Raw genomic sequence first — 23,248 nt, 5'->3', positions numbered from 1 at the left:
AATAGTTCTTTAGGGAAACATTTTTGCTGGTAGAAAAATTTGCTGTAAAAAACTGCGGAATTTTATAAATTAAATCCGGGGTACCAACAACCTGTTAAAAATCATATGGAGTAATTAGGCCTTTTTTAGAACACTGTATTTGATTAACTAGTTGTTTATAGGGGACACACCTGGTTATAAAATGTAACCTGTTCAATTTTTAGAGTAAACACAGATGGATAACTCAACCATTGATGTAATAACCAGGTATCCCAACTTATGCAATTTAAACATTTAGTATCAGTGCATAACTGGAGTAAGGCAGAAGGAAATAGGTTATTTAGGGGAATCTGGATCAGAAGACTGGGGAGTACCGAACACACTGCGTGTATCTCTAACAGCTTTAGTTAAGGCCTAACACACTGCGTGTATCTCATCAACATAGACTGGAAGTAGGTAAGGCCGAACACACTGCGTGTATGTGTAGCTGGGTAGTTAACCACTGCGTGTATCTCCAACAGCTGGGGGTTAAGGCCCTGAACACACTGCTGAGTATCTCCAGATAGCAGGTTTAGTAAAGAATGTAACCTGAGTACGAGATACACTGGGTATCTCCTGTTATAAATGGGTAGTACGAGAATGACTGTAGGACTACTCCATAAATGCCTGGGTTAGTTTAGGGGAACAACTCGTTATAAAATGTAACCTGGAGTACGAGATAGCAGGTTAAGGGGAAAACCACTGCGTATAAATCTCCAACAGCTGGATAATAGTTAAGGGCCGAACACACTGCGTGTATCTCCAACAACTGGGTATTAAGGCCGATAGCACACTAGCGTGTATCTAACCCTGTTAAAATGTAACCTGTTGCGAGATAAGGCCAACAACTGGGTACTGTTTTGTAAACCTGGAGTATCTCCAGAGCTAGCAGTGTTAAGGGGAATAACCTGCTGTTATCTCCAAAATGTAACCTGGAGTACACAGCAGTGTTTAGGGGAACAACCCTGTTAGTTAAGGTAACACACTGAGTATCTCCTTTACAGTCGATAGTTTAAGGGGAACACCCTGATATCTAACCTGGAGTATCGATAGTTTAGGCCATAACACACTGTTATAAATGTACACCTGATAGAGAAGCAGAAAAGGGGAATAACCCTGTTAAGAAATAGTTCAACCTGGAGTACGAGATAGCAGGTTGTGGGACAATCACCCTCAGTAAGGTAAATGTATAGGAGTATGCAGATAGCAGGTTTAGGGGTGGTAGTACCGAAGTTTAAAAAATAACCCTGTTAAATGTTGAACCTGGGTTTTTTAGCAGGTTTAGGGGAAAAACCCTGTTAAAAAAGCCTAAATGTAAATTGGAGCGGACTAAGGGTACACCTGCGGTTTCACTGTGTTAGCAGGTTTAGGGAGCTGACAATATATTAAGCAAAAATAAATAATGTAACCTTGAGTATAGATAGCAGAGGATAGCAGGGTTTAAATTCTATATACTATAAGAGTTAGTTAACATGGTTGATATAGCGACAATGATGGGCCCTTCTGGAGTATCGACTGATAGCAGTGTTTAGGGGAATAAACCTGTTATAATGTAACCTGGAGTTCGAGATAGCAGGTTTACGGGGAACGCTAACCCTGTTATATATGTAAACACTGGGAGTACGATGATAGCAGGTTTAGTGGACTAACCACTGTTATAATGTAACAACCTGGCGTACGAGTACGATCTGTAATCAAGATGCAACCTGGGTATTAGCTTTAGCAGGTTTACTAACCCTGTAATAAATGTAACCTGGAGTACGAGATAGGCAGGCTAGGGCCCTCTGGAGTATCGAGATAGCAGGTTTAGGGGACTAACCCTGTTATAAATGTAACCTGGAGTTCGAGATAGCAGGTTTAGGGGACTAACCCTGTTATAAATGTAACCTGGAGTACGAGATAGCAGGTTTAGTGGACTAACCCTGTTATAAATGTAACCTGGAGTACGAGATTGCATGTTTAGGGGACTAACCCTGTTATAAATGTAACCTGGAGTACGAGATAGCAGCTTTAGTGGAATAACCCTGTTATAAATGTAACCTGGAGTACGAGATAGCAGGTTTAGGGGACCAACCCTGTTATAAAATGTAACCTGGAGTACGAGATTAGTAGGTTTAGGGATAATAACCCTGTTATAAATGTAACCTGGAGTACGAGATAGCAGGTTTAGGGGACCAACCCTGTTATAAATGTAACCTGGAGTACGAGATAGCAGGTTTAGGGGAATAACCCTGTTATAAATGTAACCTGGAGTACGAGACAGCAGATTTAGGGGAATAACCCTGTTATTAATGTAACCTGGAGTACGAGATAGCAGGTTTAGAGGAATAGCCCTGTTATAAATGTAACCTGGAGTACGAGATAGCAGGTTTAGTGGACTAACCCTGTTATAAATGTAACCTGGAGTATGAGATAGCAAGTTTAGGGGAATAACCCTGTTATATTAATGTAACCTGGAGTACGAGATAGCAGGTTTAGAGGAATAGCCCTGTTATAAATGTAACCTGGAGTATGAGATAGCAGGTTTAGGGGACCAACCCTGTTATAAATGTAACCTGGAGTACGAGATAGCAGATTTAGGGGAATAACCCTGTTATAAATGTAACCTGGAGTATGAGATAGCAGGTTTAGGGGACCAACCCTGTTATAAATGTAACCTGGAGTACGAGATAGCAGGTTTAGAGGAATAGCCCTGTTATAAATGTAACCTGGAGTACGAGATAGCAGATTTAGGGGAATAACCCTGTTATAAATGTAACCTGGAGTATCGAGATAGCAGATTTAGGGGACCAAACCTGTTATAAATGTAACCTGGAGTACGAGATAGCAGGTTTAGGGGAATAACTCTGTTATAAATGTAACCTGGAGTACGAGATAGCAGGTTTAGGGGAATAACCCTAATATAAATGTAACCTGGAGTACGCGATAGCAGGTTTAGTGGACTAACCCTGTTATAAATGTAACCTGGAGTACGAGATAGCAGGTTTAGGGGACCAACCCTGTTATAAATGTAACCTGGAGTACGAGATAGCAGGTTTAGGGGACCAACCCTGTTTTATAAATGTAACCTGGAGTATCGAGATAACAGGTTTAGGGGACCAACCCTGTTATAAATGTAACCTGGAGTACGGGATAGCAGGTTTAGGGGAATAACCCTGTTATAAATGTAACCTTGATTACGAGATAGCAGGTTTAGGGGACCAACCCTGTTATAAATGTAACCTGGAGTACGAGATAGCAGGTTTAGGGAAATAACTCTGTTATAAATGTAACCTGGAGTACGCGATAGCAGGTTTAGGGGATAACCCTGTTTTAAATGTAACCTGGAGTACGAGATAGCAGGTTTAGGGGAATAGCCCTGTTATAAATGTAACCTGGAGTATGAGATAGCAGGTTTAGGGATAACCCTGTTTATAAATGTAACCTGGAGTACGAGATAGCAGGTTTAGGGGACCAAACCTGTTATAAATGTAACCTGGAGTACAAGATAGCAGGTTTAGGGGACCAAACCTGTTATAAATGTAACCTGGAGTACGGGATAGCAGGTTTTAGGGGAATAACCCTGTTATAAATGTAACCTGGAGTACGAGATAGCAGGTTTAGGGGACCAACCCTGTTATAAATGTAACCTGGAGTACGAGATAGCAGGTTTAGGGGAATAACCCTGTTATAAATGTAACCTGGAGTACGAGATAGCAGGTTTAGGGGACCAACCCTGTTATAAATGTAACCTGGAGTACGAGATAGCAGGTTTAGGGGAATAACCCTGTTATAAATGTAACCTGGAGTACGAGATAACAGGTTTAGGGGATAACCCTGTTATAAATGTAACCTGGAGTACGAGATAGCAGGTTTAGGGGAATAACCCTAATATAAATGTAACCTGGAGTACGAGATAGCAGGTTTAGGGGAATAACCCTGTTATAAATGTAACCTGGAGTACGAGATAGCAGGTTTAGGGGACTAACCCTGTTATAAATGTAACCTGGAGTACGAGATAGCAGGTTTAGGGGACCAACCCTGTTATAAATGTAACCTGGAGTACGAGATAGCAGGTTTAGGGGAATAACCCTGTTATAAATGTAACCTGGAGTACGAGATAGCAGGTTTAGGGGACCAACCCTGTTATAAATGTAACCTGGAGTACGAGATAGCAGGTTTAGGGGAATAACCCTGTTATAAATGTAACCTGGAGTACGAGATAGCAGGTTTAGGGGATAACCCTGTTATAAATGTAACCTGGAGTACGAGATAGCAGGTTTAGGGGAATAACCCTGTTATAAATGTAACCTGGAGTACGAGATAGCAGGTTTAGGGGAATAACCCTGTTATAAATGTAACCTGGAGTACGGGATAGCAGGTTTAGTGGACTAACCCTGTTATAAATGTAACCTGGAGTACGAGATAGCAGGTTTAGGGGACCAACCCTGTTATAAATGTAACCTGGAGTACGAGATAGCAGGTTTAGGGGAATAACCCTGTTATAAATGTAACCTGGAGTACGAGATAGCAGGTTTAGGGGACTAACCCTGTTATAAATGTAACCTGGAGTACGAGATAGCAGGTTTAGGGGAATAACCCTAATATAAATGTAACTTGGAGTACGGGATAGCAGGTTTAGGGGAATAACCCTGTTATAAATGTAACCTGGAGTACGAGATAGCAGGTTTAGGGGAATAACCCTGTTATAAATGTAACCTGGAGTACGAGATAGCAGGTTTAGGGGAATAACCCTGTTATAAATGTAACCTGGAGTACGAGATAGCAGGTTTAGGGGAATAACCCTGTTATAAATGTAACCTGGAGTACGAGATAGCAGGTTTAGGGGATAACCCTGTTATAAATGTAACCTGGAGTACGAGATAGCAGGTTTAGGGGACCAACCCTGTTATAAAGGTAACCTGGAGTACGAGATAGCAGGTTAAGGGGACCAACCCTGTTATAAATGTAACCTGGAGAAGTAACATCATACACCCAGAGACTGCCCATGTAACATATGCATGGTATCTTTATATGTTCGCTAGCGCTGCATCACTCAGCACACCCCATCGACCCTCCTGTGATAGATGTGTACGGGGTATTGTAAGAAGTTAGATCATACCTAGTTTTTTCTATTAATATTGGGGAATATCGGAGTTCATGTTATTTTATCGACCATTACTGTTAGAATCGTGATCGACATGACAGACTTGCTTGGATTGTAATTAAACTGTCGATTTTTCTCGGTGGGGTGGGGTGGCTGTGTGTGAAGTGAGGTTGTGGGACACAACAGAACTTGGGTGATAACCCCTCAATACAGTCCCTTTTGTGAATGCAAAGTTATGGAATTGCAATGAACATTGAAACTAGAAACTGCATGCAGTACAAAAAATGCAAGTACAGAAAAGCCGAGTACCTTACACATTGGACATTGGCCATATCATCACGAGTGTAATCCTGTAAGCGGTGCGTTTGAAATTGTGCTCTCTGACTTCTCTGTACATATTACTATGCTACCATGAGATACATTCGAAATCCTAGCTTAGCATTTATAGACATTTTGGTAATAAATACACATAGCAATATTTAACATGTAGATCCCTTAAGAAGCCTGCCGATGAAGACAGCGGATATAAATCAAGACGAGAGACGTCTCGTTGTAATTCTGAAACCCTCAATGACCCTTTACGCTCTGTAAAGCTGCTGGGGCAAGGGGATATTAGAGAACCATTAAGAAAATAAATTATTGTCTAGAGAAAATAAATGTTTGTGTTTTACGTTATCTTCACTGAATGTTGAAATGACCTTGAAATCACTTACTTCCCTTTTGCGTCATACAATGACCGAACAATTTTTTGGCTTATATCTGGCAAATGTATAGTATTGAATACTCCTAGGACTCGACATTGACCTATCGCCAAACAATGCCCATATCTGGAATCTTCATCATTGATATTCCAGGGCCTAGTTTCATGAACATTACTTAACTCTAAGGAATTCATTAACTTAAATTTCCCCAAAGAAAAGCATTACAAAAGTTAAGGAAAAAATCTTAAGTTAAGGAGCCTTCCTTAAAATCTGTGATGCTTTCCTATGGATAATTTTAAGTCAAGAGATTCCTTTAATCTAAGGAATATTCATGAAACTGGGCCCAGGGGTTAGTTACTATTGTCATATCCACCCTTGATATCAGATTATATAAAAGAACCAAACAAGAAGTTTCCTCTGTTGCTGCACGAAGAGCTTTTTGTTTTGACCGATGTGATAGACCCTTCCATATGATTTGTCACTTTGACCTGTGTGATAGACCCTTCCATATGATTTGTCACTTTGACCTGTGTGATAGACCCTTCCATATGATTTGTCACTTTTACCTGTGTGATAGACTCTTCCATATGATTTGTCACTTTGACCTGTGTGATAGACTCTTCCATATGATTTGTCACTTTGACCTGTGTGATAGACTCTTCCATATGATTTGTCACTTTGACCTGTGTGATAGACTCTTCCATATGATTTGTCACTTTGACCTGTGTGATAGACTCTTCCATATGATTTACCACTTTGACCTGTCTGATAGACTTATCGTGTGATTTACCACTTTGACCTGTGTGATAGACTTACCGTGTGATTTACCACTTTGACCTGTGTGACAGACTTACCGTGTGATTTACCACTTTGATCTGTGTGATAGACTCTTCCATATAATTTGTCACTTTGACCTGTGTTGTAGACTCTTCCGTATGATTTGTCACTTTGACCAGTGTGATAGACTCTTCAATATAATTTGTCACTTTAACCTGTGTGATAGACTTACCGTGTGATTTACCACTTTGACCTGTGTGATAGACTTACCGTGTGATTTACCACTTTGACCTGTGTGATAGACTTACCGTGTGATTTACCACTTTGTCCTGTCTGATAGACTTACCGTGTGATTTAACACTTTGACCTGTGTGATAGACTAACCGTGTGATTTACCACTTTGACCTGTGTGATAGACTTACCGCATGATTTACCACTTTGACCTGTGTGATAGACTTACCATGTGATTTACCACTTTGACCTGTGTGATAGACTTACCCTGTGATTTACCACTTTGACCTGTGTGATAGACTTACCGTGTGATTTACCATTTTGACCTGTGTGTAGACTAGACTTACCTGTGTGTGATTTACCACTTTGATCTGTGTGATAGACTTACCGTGTGATTTACCACTTTGACCTGTGTGATAGACTTACCGTGTGATTTACCACTTTGACCTGTGTGATAGACTTACCGTGTGATTTACCACTTTGACCTGTGTGATAGACTTACCGTGTGATTTACCACTTTGACCTGTGTGATAGACTTACCGTGTGATTTACCACTTTGACCTGTGTGATAGACTTACCGTGTGATTTACCACTTTGACCTGTGTGATAGACTTACCGTGTGATTTACCACTTTGACCTGTGTGATAGACTTACCGTGTGATTTACCACTTTGACCTGTGTGATAGACTTACCGTGTGATTTACCACTTTGACCTGTGTGATAACCACTTTGACCTGTGTGATTTACCACTTTGACCTGTGTGATAGACTTACCGTGTGATTTACCACTTTGACCTGTGTGATAGACTTACAGTGTGATTTACCACTTTGACCTGTGTGATAGACTTACCGTGTGATTTACCACTTTGACCTGTGTGATAGACTTACCGTGTGATTTACCACTTTGACCTGTGTGATAGACTTACCGTGTGATTTACCACTTTGACCTGTGTGATAGACTTACCGTGTGATTTACCACTTTGACCTGTGTGATAGACTTACCGTGTGATTTACCACTTTGACCTGTGTGATAGACTGTACATGCTGTGTGATTTACCACTTTGACTGTGTGATAGACTTCCGTGTGATTTACCACTTTGACTGTGTGATGATTCGTGTGATTTACCACTTTGACCTGTGTGACAGACTTACCGTGTGATTTACCACTTTGACCTGTGTGACAGACTTACCGTGTGATTTACCACTTTGACCTGTGTGATAGACTTACCGTGTGATTTACCACTTTGACCTGTGTGATAGACTTACCGTGTGATTTACCACTTTGACCTGTGTGATAGACTTACCGTGTGATTTACCACTTTGACCTGTGTGATAGACTTACCGTGTGATTTACCACTTTGACCTGTGTGATAGACTTACCGTGTGATTTACCACTTTGACCTGTGTGATAGACTTACCGTGTGATTTACCAGTTTGACCTGTGTGATTTACCACTTTGACCTGTGTGATAGACTTACCGTGTGATTTACCACTTTGACCTGTGTGATAGACTTACCGTGTGATTTACCACTTTGACCTGTGTGATAGACTTACCGTGTGATTTACCACTTTGACCTGTGTGATAGACTTACCGTGTGATTTACCACTTTGACCTGTGTGATAGACTTACCATGTGATTTACCACTTTGACCTGTGTGATAGACTTACCGTGTGATTTACCACTTTGACCTGTGTGATAGACTTACCGTGTGATTTACCACTTTGACCTGTGTGATAGACTTACCGTGTGATTTACCACTTTGACCTGTGTGATAGACTTACCGTGTGATTTACCACTTTGACCTGTGTGATAGACTTACCGTGTGATTTACCACTTTGACCTGTGTGATAGACTTACCGTGTGATTTACCACTTTGACCTGTGTGATAGACTTTACCACTTTGACCTGTGATTTACCCACTTTGACCTGTGTGATAAGACTTACCGTGTGATTTACCACTTTGACCTGTGTGATAGACTTACCGTGTGATTTACCACTTTGACCTGTGTGATAGACTTACCGTGTGATTTACCACTTTGACCTGTGTGATAGACTTACCGTGTGATTTACCACTTTGACCTGTGTGATAGACTTACCGTGTGATTTACCACTTTGACCTGTGTGATAGACTTACCGTGTGATTTACCACTTTGACCTGTGTGATAGACTTACCGTGTGATTTACCACTTTGACCTGTGTGATAGACTTACCGTGTGATTTACCACTTTGACCTGTGTGATAGACTTACCGTGTGATTTACCACTTTGACCTGTGTGATAGACTTACCGTGTGATTTACCACTTTGACCTGTGTGATAGACTTACCGTGTGATTTACCACTTTGACCTGTGTGATAGACTTACCGTGTGATTTACCACTTTGACTGTGTGATTTATTTACCACTTTGACCTGTGTGATAGACTTACCGTGTGATTTACCACTTTGACCTGTGTGATAGACTTACCGTGTGATTTACCACTTTGACCTGTGTGTGATAGACTTACCGTGTGATTTACCACTTTGACCTGTGTGATAGACTTACCGTGTGATTTACCACTTTGACCTGTGTGATAGACTTACCGTGTGATTTACCACTTTGACCTGTGTGATAGACTTACCGTGTGATTTACCACTTTGACCTGTGTGATAGACTTACCGTGTGATTTACCACTTTGACCTGTGTGATAGACTTACCGTGTGATTTACCACTTTGACTGTGTGATAGACTACCGTTGTTTACCACTTTGACTTGTGTAGACTGTGTGATTACACTTTGCTTTGACTTACGTGTGATTTACCACTTTGACCTGTGTGATAGACTTACCGTGTGATTTACCACTTTGACCTGTGTGATAGACTTACCGTGTGATTTACCACTTTGACCTGTGTGATAGACTTACCGTGTGATTTACCACTTTGACCTGTGTGATAGACTTACCGTGTGATTTACCACTTTGACCTGTGTGATAGACTTTCCGTGTGATTTACCACTTTGACCTGTGTGATAGACTTACCGTGTGATTTACCACTTTGACCTGTGTGACAGACTTACCGTGTGATTTACCACTTTGACCTGTGTGATAGACTTACGTGTGATTTACCACTTTGACCTGTGTGATAGACTTACCGTGTGATTTACCACTTTGACCTGTGTGATAGACTTACCGTGTGATTTACCACTTTGACCTGTGTGATAGACTTACTGTGATTACCACTTTGACCTGTGTGATTTACTGTGATTTACCACTTTGACCTGTGTGATAGACTTACCTGTGTGATTCATTTGACCTTGACTTTGACCTGTATTTACCACTTGACCTGTGTGATAGACTTACCGTGTGATTTACCACTTTGACCTGTGTGACAGACTTACCGTGTGATTACACTTTGACCTGTTGTGATTTACCACTTTGACCTGTGTGATAGACTTACCGTGTGATTTACCACTTTGACCTGTGTGATAGACTTACCGTGTGATTTACCACTTTGACCTGTGTGACAGACTTACCGTGTGATTTACCACTTTGACCTGTGTGATAGACTTACCGTGTGATTTACCACTTTGACCTGTGTGATAGACTTACCGTGTGATTTACCACTTTGACCTGTGTGATAGACTTACCGTGTGATTTACCACTTTGACCTGTGTGATAGACTTACCGTGTGATTTACCACTTTGACCTGTGTGATAGACTTACCGTGTGATTTACCACTTTGACCTGTGTGACAGACTTACCGTGTGATTTACCACTTGACCTGTGTGACAGACTTACCGTGTGATTTACCACTTTGACCTGTGTGACAGACTTACCGTGTGATTTACCACTTTGACCTGTGTGACAGAGACTTACCGTGTGATTTACCACTTTGACCTGTGTGACAGACTTACCGTGTGATTTACCACTTTGACCTGTGTGACAGACTTACCGTGTGATTTACCACTTTGACCTGTGTGACAGACTTACCGTGTGATTTACCACTTTGACCTGTGTGACAGACTTACCGTGTGATTTACCACTTTGACCTGTGTGACAGACTTACCGTGTGATTTACCACTTTGACCTGTGTGACAGACTTACCGTGTGATTTACCACTTTGACCTGTGTGACAGACTTACCGTGTGATTTACCACTTTGACCTGTGTGACAGACTTACCGTTGATTACCACTTTGTGTGATTACGTGTGATTTACCACTTTGACCTGTGTGACAGACTTACCGTGTGATTTACCACTTTGACCTGTGTGACAGACTTACCGTGTGATTTACCACTTTGACCTGTGTGACAGACTTACCGTGTGATTTACCACTTTGACCTGTGTGACAGACTTACCGTGTGATTTACCACTTTGACCTGTGTGACAGACTTACCGTGTGATTTACCACTTTGACCTGTGTGACAGACTTACTGTGTGACTTACCGTGTGATTTACCACTTTGACCTGTGTGACAGACTTACCGTGTGATTTACCACTTTGACCTGTGTGACAGACTTACCGTGTGATTTACCACTTTGACCTGTGTGACAGACTTACCGTGTGATTTACCACTTTGACCTGTGTGACAGACTTACCGTGTGATTTACCACTTTGACCTGTGTGATAGACTTACCGTGTGATTTACCACTTTGACCTGTGTGATAGACTTACCGTGTGATTTACCACTTTGACCTGTGTGATAGACTTACCGTGTGATTTACCACTTTGACCTGTCTGATTTATGAAGACTCTATTGTATAGTTTACTACTACTTTAGCTTTAGACTGATTCGTGCTACCCGCCGCTTTCACTTGCGTGATTTCCTCTCAAATTCCAATAGTTTGACCGATTGCTGTGACAGACCAACTTTACAAACCGCAGAAAAGAACTTCCTTGTCCATCTTTATTTCTAAAAACATTATTTTCAATCCCATTGATTTCTCGTGGGGATAATGCTATGATCTACCGTAGACGCCTCACGTGAACACTGCCCAATTACCAAATATTAGGCCTGGTATGTTGTCAGGTTACACTGGTCTTCTAAGCACGACAGGCTGCTTTTAGTCAATGATATCTGTTGCCTCAAATGTTTTTTATTGATGCTGACATTCCCCAGGGTTCTGCACTAGGTCTTCTGTATTTCCAACAATAACCAAGTCACATTTTTCATGCGTTTGGTGGTGGCCCGTCGCTGTGATTAAGTGAGAATTCCATCTTCTCATAATTACTCACACTCTTTCCACACACAACTCTGACGCTCCCGCTAGCCCCTCAAACTTTTCCTATCATCTCTCTTCAAGAAACTTTCCATCTTTCCAAGAATAATATACAAAACTTTAACTCAATCATATGGATTATCAATTAATAACTCTTACAAGGTGAAATGGGCATGTGACTTAGGGCTGGATGATGATGACGAGTTCTGGTGGACAAAAACCCACAGGATTATTTTTAAACAAACACAGGATACCAAGTTAAGGTGGCTGCAATATCGTCTGGTCCATAGAATTTTACCAACTAATATTTTTCTATTCAGAATTAAGGTAGTGGATTCTCCGCTATGTACATTCTGTCGTGATGAAAATGAAACGTATATACATTTGTTTTACGAATGTTCAAGGATAGCAAAGCTTCATAAGGAGTTTGAGAAATGGTTACTTGAGAAAACCACTTTCAATGTTAGTTTATCACCATTATCATTACTGCTTGGTCTACATGGTCGACATAACAATATGTTTAATATAAATATGTATATCACTGTAGAATTAAGAAAATTTATGTATGTTTTGAAGTACTTAAATTACATACATGTAAGTATTATGAGGTGGAAAAGGTTATATATAAATCTAAAAATGAATATACAAAATTCCTTATAAGATGGGGAGGATGGCATACCTTGTTTGAAAAAGAAAACATTGAAATTTAGTTGTCTCTTTGACAATTCACATATTGTACATAGATGGAATGTTGGTCTTGTAGGGTTTGTGTAAATGTGTATGTCCAATTGTTATTTGTTGCATATATACAAAATTGTAATGTAAGACATATTATTGGTATTGTGATGAATTGTATTCCTTGTTCTGTGTAATAACATGTTCATGAAAATCAAAAAACTTTCTATCTTTCCTATCCTTTTCACATTCCTTCCAATTTCCCTTTCAAACTCTCCCGTCCTATTCTCATACCTTCCGATTCCCATTTCAAACTCTCCAATCCTCTTCTCATACCTTCCGATTCCCATTTCAAACTCTCCAATCCTCTTCTCATACCTTCGATTCCCATTTCAAACTCTCGCATCCTCTTGACATACCTTCCGATTCCCATTTCAAACTATCCCATCCTCTTCTCATATCTTCCGATTCCCATTTCAAACTCTCTCGTCCTATTCTCATAATTTTCGATTCCCATTTCAAACTCTCCAATCCTCTTCTCATATCTTTCGATTCACATTTCAAACTCTCCCATACCTTCCGATTCCCATTTCAAACTCTCCAATCCTCTTCTCATACCTTCCGATTCCCATTTTAAACTCTCCCGTCCTCTTCTCATACCTTTCGATTCCCATTTCAAACTCTCCCATCCTCTTCTCATACCTTCCGATTCCAATTTCAATCTATCCCATCCTCTTCTCATACCTTCCGATTCCAATTTCAAACCCTCACATTCACTTCACATACCTTCCGATTCCCATTTCAAACCCTCCCATCCTCTTCATATACCTTCCATTTCCCATTTCAAACTCTCCCATCCTCTTCTCATATCGTCGGATTCCCATTTCAAACTGTCTCGTCCTATTCTCATAATTTCCGATTCCCATTTCAAACTCTCCCATCCTCTTCTCATACCTTCCGATTCCCATTTCAAACTCTCCCATCTTCTTCACATACCTTCGATTCCCATTTCAAACTCTCCAATCCTCTTCTCATATCTTCCGATTCCAATTTCAATCTATCCCATCCTCTTCTCATACCTTCCGATTCCAATTTCAAACCCTCACATTCTCTTCAAATACCTTCCGATTCCCATTTCAAACTCTCCCATCCTCTTCTCATAGCTTCGGATTCCCATTTCAAACTCTCCCATCTTCTTCACATACCTTCCAATTCCCATTTCAAACTCTCCAATCCTCTTCTCATACCTTCGATTCCCATTTCAAACTCTCCAATCCTCTTCACATACCTTCCGATTCCCATTTCAAACTCTCCCATCCTCTTGACATACCTTCCGATTCCCATTTCAAACTATCCCATCCTCTTCTCATATCTTCCGATTCCCATTTCAAACTGTCTCGTCCTATTCTCATAATTTCCGATTCCCATTTCAAACTCTCCCATCCTCTTCTCATACCTTCCGATTCCCATTTCAAACTCTCCAATCCTCTTCTCATACCTTCCGATTCCCATTTCAAACTCTCCAATCCTCTTCTCATACCTTCCGATTCCCATTTCAAACTCTCCAATCCTCTTCACATACCTTCCGATTCCCATTTCAAACTCTCCCATCCTCTTGACATACCTTCCGATTCCCATTTCAAACTATCCCATCCTCTTCTCATATCTTCCGATTCCCATTTCAAACTCTCTCGTCCTATTCTCATAATTTTCGATTCCCATTTCAAACTCTCCAATCCTCTTCTCATATCTTTCGATTCACATTTCAAACTCTCCCATCCTCTTGACATACCTTCCGATTCCCATTTCAAACTCTCCCATCCTCTTCTCATACCTTCTGATTCCCATTTTAAACTCTCCCGTCCTCTTCTCATACCTTTCGATTCCCATTTCAAACTCTCCCATCCTCTTCTCATACCTTCCGATTCCAATTTCAAACTATCCCATCCTCTTCTCATACCTTCCGATTCCAATTTCAAACCCTCCCATCCTCTTCATATACCTTCCGATTCCAATTTCAAACCCTCCCATCCTCTTCATATACCTTCCGATTCCCATTTCAAACTCTCCCATCCTCTTCTCATATCTTCCAAGTCCCATTTCAAACTCTCTCGTCCTATTCTCATAATTTCCGATTCCCATTTCACACTGTCCCATCCTCTTCTCATACCTTCCGATTCCCATTTCAAACTCTCCCATCCTCTTCTCATACCTTCCGATTCCCATTTCAAACTCTCCCATCCTCTTCTCATACCTTCCGATTCCAATTTCAAACTATCCCATCCTCTTCTCATACCTTCCGATTCCAATTTCAAACCCTCCCATCCTCTTCATATACCTTCCGATTCCAATTTCAAACCCTCCCATCCTCTTCATATACCTTCCGATTCCCATTTCAAACTCTCCCATCCTCTTCTCATATCTTCCAAGTCCCATTTCAAACTCTCTCGTCCTATTCTCATAATTTCCGATTCCCATTTCACACTGTCCCATCCTCTTCTCATACCTTCCGATTCCCATTTCAAACTCTCCCATCTTCTTCACATACCTTCCAATTCCCATTTCAAACTCTCCCATCCTCTTCTCATATCTTCCAAGTCCCATTTCAAACTCTCTCGTCCTATTCTCATAATTTTCGATTCTCATTTCAAACTCTCCAATCCTCTTCTCATATCTTCCGATTCCCATTTCAAACTTTCCCACCCTCTTCACATACCTTACGATTCCCATTTCAAACTCTCCCGTCCTATTCTCATAATTTCCGATTCCCATTTCAAACTTTCCCGTCCTCTTCACATACCTTCCGATTCCCATCTCATATTCCCTTATCCTCTACTTGTATCTTCAGATGTCTGACTCATACTCTCTATAATCATTACATGAAGAGAAGATTTGATTGAACAAGTATTTAGCCAAATTTTAGTTCATACTGCATAACATTATGTTTTCATGGTTGCAGTTGATTTACGAAAAAATAAACAATGAATGAATTTCGTTATAAATATATCACTGCAATAATTTTTACAAGACATACCACCAACATTTTCATCCACAAAATTCCCAGACGATGAAAGAAAGACCGTACGAATATCACATAGCAACTTCGCTAGCCAAGGGTATGAAGTCCTATTCTCTTCCTAGAGAATTGGAGTAATACCCTTTGGCTAGTGAAGTTGATCACATGGTATTGTACAAGATTCCATTTCAATTTTGACTCTCATTTTCTCACCTTACTTATCAGATACTATCTAACTCTTACAAGAGATTACTAGTACCACTCCCCAAAAAGAATAGCTTTAATAAATGGTTGTTTTATGGTAACTTTGGGATCATTCATTGCAACTAAGGAAAGTTTTTGGGATTTAAATGAATGTCTTTAAGTATGATTTTCAACTAAATGTTACTGATAAGAAGGTGCCAATAAAGACAGAAAACGGGAAAATACCAAGTCGCAATTCAGGCACCATTGTACATAGCGTTCTGGAATCCTGCCTGTCTAGAGAAAAAAGGAAGGCTCAAGCAGAATTACTCTAAGAAACTCAAAGTACTGAAGAAAGTTCATCAAAGCAAGATTTGTGCACGGTCAAAACAATAATTGTAGGACAAAACATTTAGATCACTATGGTTGCCGAATACATGTCATTTCAAATGTAATAATTAAAAAAAATGTAACAGTTAGCATTAATGGAACCTGAGGTACCAGTAGAGACATTGTTCGCTAGGAAATAGTTTGTGTTCAATAGGTATGTCTCCTGCATATATCACTGTGTGACCTCTGTGACCTTTATACATAATCAGTGTATGTAACAAGTATACAGACACCATTATATATATCCGTTATGTTTCTGTCCAAATGTGGTTAAAATGTTAGAGCCTAGATCCAAGTATACTGCAGAGAACTGTTATGCTTGGCTTATATTTACTCAAAGTCTTTTTAGAAACTATAATCAAACTAGAGTGCTTTGTTGTTCATTTTTATAACAATTAATATATTTTTCAAAATTGCCGTTTTCGTCTTCAAAAGAAAAGTCAGTTTCACAACTTAGAGTTTGAACATGTAAATGTAAGAACATGTATAAAAGTGGTGAACTGCTTGTTCTTGCTTGGAAATTGTCCGAAATCTTGGTGTGTACTACTTTCCTTTTGTTGTTTATAAATGCCAGCAGTGTTCATTGGTCTATTAAGTGACGTTTGGCTATCATATACACAGTCAAAAGTTCTTAACCTGAAATTGACATGAAACACACAAAATAGTCAATATCAGGTTAGAAATCAAAACCTGAATTTCACCTGAAATTGACAAGAATTTCAAATGAAAATTGATCTGAAATTCATATACAGAATTCTTTACCTGAAATTGAACAGAATTTCTCTTGGAATTTGACCTGAATATCGGCCAAGAAAACTTAACCTGAAATTGACAAGAATTTCAGGTAAAGATATTTCTACTCTTGAAATTCAGGTTAGGAAATATTGCCTGTGTTATACAGAATCAACTATCCAATCCTCATATTCTCCAAATGTCTTGCTTGAAATTCTGTCCTCTGTAGGCTTCATATTCTTGGGGGGCTGGGTGTATATGGTGATAGTTAAATTAATTGTTCTCTGTGTATGGTTCCATGTGCATGTTTGTATATAAATTGTAGTTTGTGTTGGAAGAGTTGGTTGTTGGATGCCATAGTCACTAAACCCAGTAATCCCTTGTGGAGTGTATCTGACTTTGTTGTACCGTCATATAGGCAGGTACTCTGAAAAATAAATGGAGGAATTTACGTTGTTACATACATACATACATTGCCAAGAGCAAATAATTCAAATTTTGATTTAATTTTTAACTTCTTTGAACATATATCAACCTCACAAGAGCATAAACCTGTCAGAAGTATGCAGTGATTGTCCCACCTATGATAGTAGTAAAAGCTCCTAAAGTTAGGTATCCCTAACGTGTTTTTATCAGCTCTCATAATTGCAGCATTATGGGGAGGGAGGGGGGTTACTTTGCAACAAACAGGTATGTAAGAACCAATAAGGCACCAAAAAATATACTAATTCATCCATGTAAATTTAATTTTAATATTTCACCAATTTTATAATTTCTGGTAAAAAGTAGGTCATCAAATTTTAAACTAATGATAACATATATATATCACAAAGAAAAAGAAAATCTTTCAGTAAAATGGACCTAGAACTTGTCCATCCATACAAATAATAAAGCGTAGCCATGAACAAAACATTTATCAGGTGTGCCTGTCTTACCAACAATTGTCATAACTTGGTTCAAACTGTCACAGTTAACCAGACTCTATTGCAAAAGTTTTGACACAAATTTCAAAAGTTAAAATTTGATGTAAATAGTGCATTAATGAAATATGAATTATTAAATTTATTTTTTACGAATTTTACCTCGACTTTGGATTGAGATATGATTCATACTACATGTGGTTTGTATCATATTGCACCAGTTCGCCTCACTTCTCTTTGTTGTTGCTTTCAGCCTTACTAAATCAATTTGAAGAATTCAATAAGTTTTAGCAATAGTAGAAGGTGCCATAAAGGAAGAGACTGTATAGCTTATGGTATATATACCAGTAATACACAACAAATAAGTTCACAAAGCCATTACAAATATAAAAAATGTTTTAATGTGTATATATATAAATTTTACAAGTTGATATAAAACTATCCAATCAAAACACGTTATGTGTGGAATGTGTGATATACATTGCTGTACATTCAAACTCTTGACAATTCGTTATAGAGTCGCCAGGACGTGCTTCCATACAACATACAGAGAGCTCTCATTCATCGGGCTAAAATCACAAATAATACACAAATAGACTTAAAGGTGTATAAAAACCAACATATCTATGTATACGTACAATCATACGTAAGTATCTATTTTTCAGTAGGAATCATATATGATTTTACAGAAGAGTGTGACAATTCACCAGTGTTTGGTCCTGACAAATAATTATAAACACAATCTTATTTTGCACGGAAATTAGAAATCGAGGATAGATCCGAAGTAGACAAGCACTATTAAAACATATGTTCTAGGGAATAACAAATACTGCAAAACACTGCGAAACAAAAATGTCTATCTTTCACATAATGCAGCCATTTCATGTGTCTGCTTGTGTTGTTTGAAAATGGAAAATTATCTTTACATAATATTGTTTTCTCGCCTTATTGAGCAGTGATAGAAACAGTTTTTATATAAGACTATGGTTGGAGTATTATCACGTTCAAACACGGACTTCAAAGACAGCTTTAGTCAGTAGTTTGTACCTAAAAGGGAAAATTGTATATAACAAGTACAGTTTGTGTCCAGTTTTCAGACCTCCAGGAACCAAGTCTTTGCAAACAAAGATAATGACTGTATTTAAAGTCTGCCTCGGAACAAATCCGGTAATTGAATTTTGTTTTCAAATTAAAACAAATGTTGCATCTACTCATTAACAATGATTTAAATGTTTGTAGAAACTATAACACAGCATCTTAAGGACGCCGAACCTGTAGGTACATTGGTGTCAAACTGTTAAGTAAGTTCTTATTTATATACACTAAACAGCTTTATTAAAATTTACAGCGGTGGTTTTCATCTGTAGACAATAGCCACATTTATTGTCTCCACGGAGTCCAGACATGGCACAGCAGTGAAAGCTTACTAATTGAAACGGCTACTTTAAAAAGACTTCAACTGGCATTAGTTTTCTCCATGGACGCTGATTCCAGCAGTTAATTCAAATTTCAATAGACTTTATCATCAGCTAGAGTTTTATCCAAGAGTACAAGCGATGTAGGTAAAATAGCTGTAATAGTACAGTGTATCTTGTTGTACAATCCCTATATGGTAAATCTCTGGTTTATTTTTAAGAACAAAAAATGTTTAATTGGCAGATCTTTGGAGTAAAAACAAGAGAATTAGCCAAGATAATCCGTTAATAATTTTTTGAACTGCTGTCAAACTTCTGAGATTTTTTGTTTCACAATAAAAAATATTCATTACAACTATGACAGGCGAACAAAAGTGGAAACTGAAAGAAAAGTAGGACTGAAATTCAAGCCATTCTGTCATACACAAACTACATAACAATCTTTGTATATAAATATAGGTAAACATGCCAATATATATATACACTTATACATCACGTACAGTAAGCATTTAAGGAAAATAAACTTTCTAAGTATACACATTACGGTGACAAAGTTTTAAATAATCAACCCCCTGTCATTAAAACCGCCTTCCCTGGCCAATATATAAACATATTAACCTTGAACCATCTCTCAATCACTCAAAACTCAACTTTTTAGTATTTATAAGCACATTAATATTTTTGTAATGCATACTATTTAGTTTCATGAATATTCATGGACATACAATGCTCTATCATCTTAGTATAAATAAAATCCATCCATTGCCAAAATCAATACCTATTTTAATTCTGATTCCAGACAAAATGAATTAATTTGATATTCTGACCTTGAAAATGACACACAGAAGACCTTGAAAACATTTTGATGCATGTGTATGTCAATATTTTGAAATATGGATATGAATAGTTGCACATTACATGCTACAAGTATTCCATCAGAGAGAAAGATGCCATATATTTTCTTTTCAAAATCTGCAGAATTAATGGCTCCAGAACCATGTATAACCACCAGTGTAACAGTGTGGATTTTACTGACAGAATGATGTACTTATCACAAAACAATAGGTGTAACACATACATGGTATAAAATATATAGCAACCATTATAGTATAACAAAACATGTGCTGTACCATATTTTACTTCTGATAATCCATATCAGCCTCTAGTAATGAACAGCTTGCTTAGCACTCTTTGTGATACCCACCCATCCCTGAGGCTATCTCCTACTCACCCTCCCTCAACCTGAGGCTATCTCCTACCCACCCTCCCTCAACCTGAGGCTATCTCCTACCCACCCTCCCTCAACCTGAGGCGATCTCCTACCCAACCTCCCTCAACCTGAGGCTATCTCCTACCCACCCTCCCTCAACCTGAGGCTATCTCCTACCCACCCTCCCTCAACCTGAGGCTATCTCCTACCCACCCTCCCTCAACCTGAGGCTATCTCCTACCCACCCTCCCTCAACCTGAGGGTATCTCCTACCCACTCTCCCTCAACCTGAGGCTATCTCCTACCCATCCTCCCTCAACCTGAGGCTATCTCCTACCCACCCTCCCTCAACCTGAGGCTATCTCCTACCCACCCTCCCTCAACCTGAGGGTATCTCCTGCCCACCCTCCCTCAACCTGAGGGTATCTCCTACCGACCCTCCCTCAACCTGAGGGTATCTCCTACCCACCCTCCCTCAACCTGAGGGTATCTCCTGCCCACCCTCCCTCAACCTGAGGGTATCTCCTACCCACTCTCCCTCAACCTGAGGCTATCTCCTACCCACCCTCCCTCAACCTGAGGCTATCTCCTACCCACCCTCCCTCAACCTTAGGGTATATCCTCCCCAACCCTATCACCGAACACCCCACCCTCCCCGACCCCACCCACCCACTCACCCACCTAATCCCTACACACATTCTGGATCAGCAAAGGTAAATTATGGTTACAATATGAAGTTATAAAATATCAATGAAAGCTCTTTGTATCTAATCGTGTCATCCCCATAATCCATCATAGAATGGTCCATAACAATAAGACAGCCAAGTCCATCAAATGACTTTAAGGATGACAGGATCAGTACTGTGGTTTTTTTTTTTAGTTAATTTGAAGAAATTTACTTCATATATATAACATATATAAAATATATAACCATACAAAATGATCTAACTTTTTCAGCTACTGTGATCTTTTATTAATATTCTGAGACATTGTAGTTGAGAGAACATTTCAGTCTTCGGCCATCACTTGAGGGAGTAGAGAGGTTTTTACCCGCCTGAACTAGTCGCAATAGCTACTAGTATTCCCTAGGTATTCTGGATACTTTACATTTTTCTCTCGACCGAATCTTTGGTAAGGTCAGCACCTTCTACTTCAATGCCACATGTCTATGTAAAAAGAAACAACCATATGTCTAGACAGTTTTTGTCCAAAACGTCAATTGTCATTGTATCACATTGTTTGTAGATCTCCGAGAGTCACACTTCATGTCAAATGGCAAGATAGACTTTTCTCGTGCTACACAAATCCTGGGGATGCTGTTTCTGTAACTGTCTAAACCACAAAGACATTTACATTAACTTGGTTTATCACAAAGAAAATCACACTTTTTTAATCAATTAAATCATAAATTCTTTAGGCAAAGAAAACTTCAGGAAGAACATCACACATCTGACAGTGTTTTCCTTTAAACATGAGTCTTCAATTTACTTATAACAAATATTTGTCTTTGGCCTTGGATACATCACCATGGAGACGGAAAATGGTAACAGCAAAGGTCAAGGCCCTCGTGATTTATTGCACTAAATCTGAATAGGAAAAAAAGAGTTTTATGAAATATCTGCTGACCATTGTATTGGGTAGAAATACCATGGAAATAAAGGCAACCAACCTACATCATTTGTAAGATTTGTTGAAAAGAACAATAGAAATAATAGGGTATAGTTTTAAAACATTGTGTTTATATATGACAAACATTTTGTGAATTTATTTTAAAACCATGTGTTTGAAACCTCTACACAGTCAGGCATTATATTAATAGAATATGTCCAAATCAGTGAGTCTATATTTTATAAATTTATTTACACTTTTAATTACTTACATTGTTGTCTTGTATCCATAAAGCTTTTGTAACTGGAATGAATAATTAGAACAATGAATCTAAGCATAAAACTTTCCGTTTTCAATATCATAAAAAATCCTATTGAAATGTGCCATAAAGATACAATAAAGTCTTCTTTATCAACCTTGAATGAATACAAGAACAGTGACATCCAGAACTCAACCCCTGTATTGTAACAGAAGGGCATTGGAGTTCTTCATTTGGTTTATTTTAAGAACTAAACATGTCCCATATCTTGCATCACAATAGTATAGTCACTATATACTCTAGTTTGTAATGACAATCCCCTACAGGGGAGCAATGATCACTATTGCGTATGTTAACAATCTTTGAAATATAAGAAGATATGTACACCTTCGTTACAGCCTCATTAGTGTCAAATGTTTATCAGTCGCCTGTTTTTGAAATACCTATTTCAAACAACAAGCAATGACAAAGTGCTACTAATGATCTGATCATTAAAAGTTAAAAGGAAACTTTAACTGAAGAATATTCTTCCGTTTGTACATCATTATGTGATATCTAATCATAAAAGCTTGTAGGCACAACATTCAAGGTGGGTTTAAATGAAGGATTGGGAAAGACATGTGTTTGGTGGAGGGATGGGAAGGGTCGTGTTTCACTGAGGGGTGTGGGAGAGGAGAATGTTTGGACAGGGGTTGGGGTGGGGTAGAGGGTTTGGATAGGGGTGGGAAGGGGTAGAGGGTTTGGATGGGGGCAAGAAAGGGTAGAATGTTTTGATGGAGATGGGGTAGGGTCAATGTTTGGTTGGGGGTGAGGTGGGGTAAAATGTCTTAATGGG

At 39.0% G+C, this 23,248-nt stretch overlaps 1 long non-coding RNA gene across 1 annotated transcript in view; it reads right to left on the bottom strand.

Annotated features, from left to right (window-relative positions):
• Positions 1-21,226: 21,226 nt before the first annotated feature.
• Positions 21,227-23,248, bottom strand: part of LOC138322811 (uncharacterized) — a 3,802-nt gene continuing 1,780 nt past the window's right edge. Inside the window, exons 2-3 of the long non-coding RNA XR_011208492.1 lie at positions 22,426-22,457; positions 21,227-22,132 (exon numbers count right to left, since the gene is read on the bottom strand). This is a non-coding gene — a long non-coding RNA (uncharacterized lncRNA). The remainder of the gene's footprint in view (positions 22,133-22,425; positions 22,458-23,248) is intronic.

This window comes from Argopecten irradians, chromosome 5 (assembly GCF_041381155.1).
Source record: "Argopecten irradians isolate NY chromosome 5, Ai_NY, whole genome shotgun sequence".
Taxonomy (NCBI): Eukaryota; Metazoa; Mollusca; class Bivalvia; order Pectinida; family Pectinidae; genus Argopecten; species Argopecten irradians.
Note: the sequence above shows the minus strand (reverse complement) of the source record. Positions and strands in the feature narration are given on the sequence as shown.